The sequence below is a fragment of the Pelophylax lessonae genome (genome assembly GCF_965119305.1).
Source record: "Pelophylax lessonae genome assembly, chromosome: 2".
Classification (NCBI taxonomy): Eukaryota; Metazoa; Chordata; class Amphibia; order Anura; family Ranidae; genus Pelophylax; species Pelophylax lessonae.
The window spans coordinates 507,517,666-507,526,314 of record NC_138769.1 but is presented as its reverse complement, the minus strand read 5'-3'; the positions used below and the strand labels follow the sequence as shown (position 1 = coordinate 507,526,314).

The following is an 8,649-nucleotide window of genomic DNA, read 5'->3' as shown; positions in this document are numbered from 1 at the left end:
CATTTTTGTTATTGATGACTGTTTGCTAGCAGCCAACCAACCCTCAGAAATAACCTGTCACCCCTGATGCTCTTGAGGACACAACACTTATGGATGAGCACCCAGTATTAAGGTTGGTTTCCTCTTCTATGGTGGAAACCTTCATCCAATATTTCCAGAATATTTGCTGTTTATCATTGAAAAGCTCATAGAGATGCTTCTTGTAAAGCCAGCAGGAAAGTATACACCGGTTATATATAGATAAATACATCTTAAAACGGTTTAGTTGAAAGTGTATTGATTGCAGAAATGACTTACAGAGTGGCCACACTAGACGGATCAACATTTGCCAATTGTTTTCAAAGTGTGGTATTATCTGAGTGAAGAGAAAAAAAAAGTTATGCTAACGGCAGCCAACGCAGCAGATATGCTTTCTATGCATTTGTGCATTAAACCTTATCAATTATTTCTAGCTGCTTGTCATCTTCTGATAATAGAGGCCTGGTCAAGAATAATAATTACTGCTTCACCTTTTAGCTCTGATTCAGCCACTATTCCTGGTGCAGTATTACCCAAAGCATCTCCTCTCTCCCTGTACACAGGACCAAAAGTGCAGGCACATCATTTATTGATAAGACAAAAAGAATGTAATGAAATTATCAATGTTCTTGAATTAATTATGAACATGATTAAGAAAGCTAAAATCTCAGGAGCCAGGATCTCATTACCCATTCAGTCTTAGGGATTGCTTTCATTCAGCAAGGCAAAAAGGCTTTGAGCAGCCCCACAATTGCTTTTCTCTCATTTATTTGTACTGGTCTGAGGCTTTGCTTGTTTTCTTTTTTGTTCGTATTCTGACATATTTTATCAGTTTTACAGTGTTACATGGTGTTTTTTATAAGCTTGTACGGGGCAGGAAAGAGCCCATGGGGCCTAGCAATACACATGTCTACAAGCTGCCAAGATCCTTATTCTCTGTGTATTCTCCTGAATGTAATCTTCTGGACCTTCCAGATGAACTTCAAAGGTAAGTCAGACATTGTACAGAAAACTTGCTTCAGATTTATGTCTTCAGCTGCTAGAGTGCTGCCTCACTGGCATTCGGTTAACGGGGTTAATGACATCATTATCACTCTCTGCATACAATCACTGTGAAGCCTGCTGTACAGTACAAGACCTTATTCATTTTTTATGGGGATTTCACAAACAATTTTTGCAAAAGTTCAAAAATATCTGTTATTAATTTAAAAAGATATATAATAATTACATTACGGGCTTGTAGAAAAGTTCATGTGTTTTAAATCTATATTGTATTTTCGGATTTGGCGTACAATCAGCATTGTTATAATTTGATTTTTTTTTTTTTTTTGCCTATGATTTTCTTCTATTTGCTTCTGTTCTGTCCACTGAGAATACTGTACGTGGGGTGCCTACATTTCTGCTTTGTTGTAGGATTATTAGCATAAAATAGCATCTTTCATTATGTTGCAGGGCCTCACTAAATTACTTTTTTAATATCTGGTCAAAGATGAATGTTTATTGTATGTTGTGCTAATAACGGGGGGAAAAAATAATTCATTATGTCTCCTAGCCAGCTTTTTTTACTTAACTGAGCCAATTCATGGAAACCCTTGAAGCGATGCCATAAAATGATTCAGTAGTGATAGCCTAATCATGTGTTTCGTTATACGAATATTGGAAACAGTGAAAAGATTTTTAAATATGTTTGAAAATTTCCTTTAAGAACTTAAGTTGTCTAATTGGAAAGTATGCGTACATATTTGCGGCATGTATTAATATATCCTGGATTGTTCTGACATAGCAACAACCAAAAGATAAATAAAAAAGTATGTTGCAGAATTTAATATGCATGAATCTAGGATACATTGATAAATATCAGTCATCAGTGATACCATAATAATCTATTCAAGAAAATAATTCAGTATGCCAAATCCTTGTTACAGGTCTGCTGATACTTTTGGTGCTTCCTATTTACTTAATTTGTTTTTAATTGGTGTTGCTTGGTTAGATTTGATTAACAGAGCTACAAGCAAGCTAATTTGATTTCTCCTATGCCCATTATTTATTTTATTTTCCATGTGGGCCTAAATGTGCTGTAATAAATGACTGGAGCATGGATCTCTAGAGACAACAGAATCCTTTCAGGTTACTGAATAACATGTATTTCTCAGTAGTTCAGACATGCCTGCTACGCTCTAGGATATTTGTGATGTGTGCTCCTGCTTTAAAAGTTGTACAAGGCCAGTTCAAATCTGATGCAGGTCTCAGATTTATCAAACAATAAAATAAAATGGAGCACCTTGAGCCCTGTCAACTACTACGATTATTGTTTTTGTTAGTTTTAAAACAGATATATAGCAGATTGTAGACTGGAGTACATGGCAACCTTTAGTAGGGCTAGAATTGAACATTCCTCAAATATTAGGTGATATGTATAGAAAGGAAACTTCTGGTGAAGCATTAGCAAGTGAATAAGAAATAGTTTTTGCGCCTATTATTCTTATTAAAAACTGAAACAAAACTTTTAAAAGCTGACAAACACAATCTCACCATTCACCATGACATTTAACAGATACGTAAACTTTTAATGAATATTAGAAGCAATGAAGCAATGGTAAAATATGACCCAGAAAGCCAAACATGTATTAGCATACACTCACCCACACAGTATATGTATATATATATATATATATATATATATATATATATATATATATATATATATATATGTGTGTGTGTGTGTATATATGTATGCAGTATATATATATATATATATATATAAATATATATATATATATATATATATATATATATATATATATATATATATATATATATATTACTGTTACATATGTACTTATATATATATATATATATATATATATATATAAATATATACGGTATATATATATATATATCTTACTGTTACATATGTACTTTTATATATATATATATATATAAAAATACATATGTATATAATACTGTTACATATGTACTTATATAGCGCCATCAATTTACGCAGCACTTTACATATATCTTATACATTCACATCAGTCTCTGCTTCAATATATATGTATATGTATATATATATATATATATATATATATTAATTTTTTTTTTTTTTTGTAACAGTATAGATGCTTTGTCACAGTATTGATATATTGCTATCCATGAAGTGAGATGATGAGATGTGAAAAATGAAGTTTGTAGTGCTGTCTGAAAGATGAGTATGCTTGAATATAGAAATAAAGGTTTTTCATTGGTCACTGCGTTTGAATTTGAGAGGATGTACCAGCCCTTTTTTTTAGTAAACCGTTTTTTGATTGTCGTGTTTGATCTAGTTAAATGAGCTCTGTATCATTATATTGAATGTCTTTAAAACAGTGGTGTAACGCTAAATTAAACATTAGAATACCCATAGAACTACAGAATGCGATTAATAATACATAAATATTGCCTCCATGGACATAATGAGGATCAATCATATACTGTACTGAGTCTTTGAATTGTAACATATGCCTTTGTACCATGCCAGCAGGAACATGTAGATTGTACAAAGATGTGTCTTATCAGAAAATGTAATTTACTGGTATTTTTTTTTTGTCCTATAAAAATAGCCATACCAATTATGGTGTACATGCAATATTTTTATAATTTCCAAAAACTTCAGATGGATAAACCACATTAAAAATCAAATTATGCTAAATTTAGCAGTCTTAGTGCACTTAAGCACTCTAGAATCATATAGTAATGTTTTAAAGAAAGGTACTTGATTGAAATATTGAATAATTAAAATATTCTACTGTATTCTATATCCTATATGTACAACTTATATATGTGGTTTTTCTTGGATTACATCAGATGTATTGCATTCAAAGGACGTTGGTAATTTACACGCACACGCACGCACACATGCACACACGCACACACACGCACACACATGCACACACACACACGTAAATCAGCTGACAGTAAAGTTTAGACACATGCACTGAATGAGGCATAGCAAATAAAATATAGAATTTGTTATACACTAAACTACCTAATACAATACAAAAATAATTCTTAGTGCTCACTCCTTTAGCTAGATGAGAATGTTTTATTAATTACAACTTAGCAAAACAAAACAGAAGTCTATACAAAACACATACCAATTAAATAAAATAATTTAACTCTTCCTTGGATGCAGCGCTGCTGCTTTAAATGGGTGGATGTGATTTTATCCACAATAGACATCATCAATAAGACAAAATGTATACATACACACACATGCATACACACAACACACACAACCGCACATACACAGGCACACATCATAAAATGACATGTCTTTGCATGGTGGCTGATAAAGAAAACATGCAGACGCAAAGGGTTAATCAAATTTGCTACTTTGGATTGATTGAAATCAGTAATGGATATTCTCATAAAGCTTCTGTTACTAGATATTACACAGCTATCTCTGCCCAATGGCAGCCCAGCAAGGAGAAGTGCTTACCACAGAGGATGTTCCTAAAGGACAGATATTGTTTCCTGGACCTCGGGGAGTAAAAAGCTATACTGCTGGATCAGGAACTTTTACTAACAGCAAGTAAATTCAGGCCTTATCGAGTTACAGCACTCATGTTTTATTATTCTCATTAGAGATTTAAGGACTAATTCTAGTTGTTAGCGCTTAACAGTTTAATGTTTTCCATAGACAAAAATTAAGATTCTTCTGGGGGATTATTTTACTTTCTTAAGCTTGCAAAATATACGGCACTAATATACTCTGATGTAATTGATTACTCATTTAATATTTTTGAGACTATAATAGTAAAGCATTTAAGCATAGTTTAAATATTTTAAACTCAATCATTCTAATGCAATGGAAATGTTTAATTATGAGACATTTCATAATAATGTCCTGGGCATTAGCTTTTGTAACTAAATGTTCTGATGTGTAAAGATTAATTTTTTATTTTTTTTTTAATATTTCTAGGTTTCTGAATTTGACTTCTAATTTTAACTCTGCATAAATAGGCCTAGAGATGGGTTTACACCTAATACAATAACCTTGTGTAAGAGGAGTAAGAGCCAAAAGCTACTTTTGAGACCAAAAATACTTTAAGTGCTGGTGAACCATGCCATCAGTCCCATAAATATACGTTAACCTATATACATGGATATAATGTACAAAATGTCTTATATGCATCTGGAGGATCAAAATGGAATGCTCACTCATGTGGTCCCTTGCTAGTCACAGGTCACCTAATATTTATTAGTGCACCATCTCAATGCTATGTTTTTTCCATGAATCAAATCATAGATGAGGTTGCCTGAGAGTCTAACTATTGTTACACTAAAATTATCTTTTCTATGATGATTTAAGACAAGGCTGTAGCAAATCAAGGCATCTAGATTCAGTATTCTAACCACTTGCCGACCGCCGCAAGTAAATATACTGCGGCGGTCAGCCCCGGCCAGGCAAAGTGACGTACCGGTATGTCACTAGCCTGTCACCGGCTTGTGAGCCAATAGCGAGCGAGCGCACGCCCGCTGATGCGCGCGCCCGCCGCAGCTCGTTCACTGAGGAGTCCGCCGGTCACTCGGCGATCGTCAGTAGAGAGGGAGAAAGGCAGGCGGCTAATGTAAACAAGCCGCCTGTCCTTCTCCCCTGTGTAAAAATGGAGATCAGACGGTTCTACTATGTAGAACCGTTGATCTCTGTTTTTACAATAGTAGACCTGTCCCATCACAGTTAGAAGCACGCCCCTAGGACACACTTAACCCCTCCCTCTCCAATACAGTTAACCCCTTCCCTGCCAGTGTCATTTTTACAGTAACAGTGCATATGTATAGCACTGATTACTGCAGTAATGTCACTGGTAACCCCAAAAGTGTCAAAAATTTCAGTTCAGCAATGTCGCAGTCCCGCAAAAAAAAATTGCAGATCACCGCCATTACTCGTTAAAAAAAAAAAAAAAACACCAAAAATGAAAAAAATCTTTCCCCTTGTTAGTAAACGTGATAACTTTTGCGCAAACCAATCAAAATACGCTTTTTGCGATTTTTTTTTTTACCAAACACGTTAGTAAGCACCAGGCATACATTAACCCCTCCCTCTCCAATAAAATTAACCCCTTCCCTGCCAGTGTCAAACATAGGTAGCATAAAACAAATTGGCCGAAAATGTTAAAAAATTTTGATTTTTACATTTTTTTTGGGAATTTCATATAAAAAAATGTGAAAAATATTGTTATTTTTGCAAAATTTACGCTCTTTTTTTGTTTATAGCGCATGATCAAAAAATCGCACAGGTGATCAAATACCACCAAAAGAAAGCTCTGTTTGTGGGAAAAAAAGGACGTCAAATTTGTTTAGGTACAGCGTCGTACGATCGTGCAATTGTCCGTTAAAGTCATGCAGTAAAAAATCACAAAAAAACCCCTGGTCAGGAAGGGGGTAAAATCTTCCAGGGCTTAAGTGGTTAGGGGGTTGCTGAATGCTCATTTGAATGATGCAGGAAACCTCATAGGATACAAGGAGCAGTTAATAACAAAGTAGAATGTGGAATGATCAGGGCAGTGTGGTAAATAACAGGTAATTTTGGGCCTATGTCCAGATCACTTTTTGATTTGCTCTATCCACGAGTGGGAATTTTAAATAATCCTTACTCCAAAGTTGTCATCATTAGAAATGTGTCCATTTATATAATCATTTTCTTTATTATCAACAAAAAAAACTGTTTTTCTTCTTTTTTTAACATCTTCCATTTGCTACCTAGTAATAGCTGAGTTGTGGAACTCTGTAATGTTTCCCCACATCCTCTTTTCAATAGTTTCTTACTGTAAGTGATGCTTTATTTAAATGCATATAGCATTGTGCTTTAGGAATCCTTTTCTACACTAGTTAGACAAATTACTAAGGTATGTAGATGAGTAGTCTAAGTGGAAATTGCTGTAAATAAATTTTAAAGCAGTTCTGCCAATTAGCGGGGACTACCAAAGTGTTGGGCCTGTGGATCCTTGTCGGAGGTATAATATGTTTGCCAGACATTTTTGTCTCTTCAAAGAAGCTGTTATGCTATTATTTATGGTCCCTGTTCCAAAATGTTTGATATGCCTTAGGACTAAGCAAACAATAGAACATATAAACATTCTAAAGTTGTACTAAGAAATCAGGCTCCAGACATGTTCATCCAGCATTTTGAGGCTCAGTCTGTTAGGCATTAATGATTCTTTATTGTGTTACAGTATAGCTGGTGTAGATATGAAGGAAATATGGAGAGTATGATAATCCAACTGATAATTCAACTCATAATTCAATCTGTTGAATTCCAATCAGTTTACTCAGTGGCCAATAAAACTGCTACAGTATAGCACCAAGTATCCAAGTTCACACATTGAAAGATTGTCATCTCCCCATGACTTGAAGTCCACAAGGATGATTCACTGCTGCAATCCCAGGGTTAGGCACAATTCTGCTTATTTTTTGAAAAAGTCGGTCCTTAATCTAGGGCCCATTAACTACAGTTCTCAGTTTAGATGCAATACCCTAACTATTTGTAATCTTCGTCTGTAGCAGTAACCTTCCTATAATTACCAGTTCCTGAATACTCCCAGGACTTGAACATTTGGAGTTTGAGGTTCTGAATATATTGAGTCAGCACCTGGGCAGAACAGGAGCAGGAATGATCCAAAATCAAAGCTGAATGCAAATCTTAAATTAAATTTAAATCCACGTTAGTATTTAGGGCAATCCAGGTTGAAGGCAGTCAGAAAAAGAAGATAACTTCAGCAAATAAAAATGTTAGCATAAGTGCAAGAGCAAAGCCAAGGCCAGTCCATTCTATACAAGAGAAACGTTTGAGGTGTACCCAACATTGAAGTACATGGACAATAAACATCTAACAGTGCAGGGATTTTACAGTAAACAAATCCAATAAGAATTGATGCTGCGCTTGGCACTTCTCGCTGCTACTTGCCTCCCGGACACAGCCTGCGTTCATACCTTGGCACGACCGGTCCCATCACCTCAGAGGTTCATACTCTGTTACTCAGTGGATCTCCTCGTGCATTGTGGGCTGACAGCACTACACCTGTCTTCATTGACCCTTGACTGCAGCATTCCTTGAAAGCCTAGGGATACACACGCAGACCCTACATTATACCCCACAAAGAACAATGCACTGGCCTAGGCATTTGGGATCCTTGCTGGAACCCCGGGGGAGATTGTGGTCTCTGTCCGCCCCCTTGCGGGCCACCTCTGTCCCTGTACACCATCATCCATAGCAGACTTTCACCTCCATCTTGAAATCAGATCACTCCATTGATATACCCCTGAAGAAAGGCATCCTTGCCTGAAACGCGTTGGATTGGAGGATTTCCACATGCTTGTAAAATATTGGTGATCCACACCATATAAAATAAACGTCACCTTCTTGTGTTTGAGGACGGGTGGAGGAGCGGAGGAGCCGACCGGCCGGCGGCCCATTCAAACCCACGCTCTGAATTCTTCCATGTTTGTAAATTGCTCTCTATTTTTTATGGAATAAAATTGTTGGTTTTACACTATCGAGCGCTTTCTGTCTTTCCATATTACTCTGTTGGGAACCTGGAGCAATCGTTTCAGCCATCCTGTTTACCCTGAAGACAACTTATGAGATTGTTT

General features: G+C 35.7%; 1 long non-coding RNA gene across 1 annotated transcript in view; it reads left to right on the top strand.

Moving 5' to 3' along the window:
• Positions 1–743: 743 nt before the first annotated feature.
• The window catches only part of LOC309547560, a 271,449-nt gene continuing 263,543 nt past the window's right edge, over positions 744–8,649 (top strand). Inside the window, exon 1 of the long non-coding RNA XR_014224973.1 lies at positions 744–1,006. This is a non-coding gene — a long non-coding RNA (uncharacterized lncRNA). The remainder of the gene's footprint in view (positions 1,007–8,649) is intronic.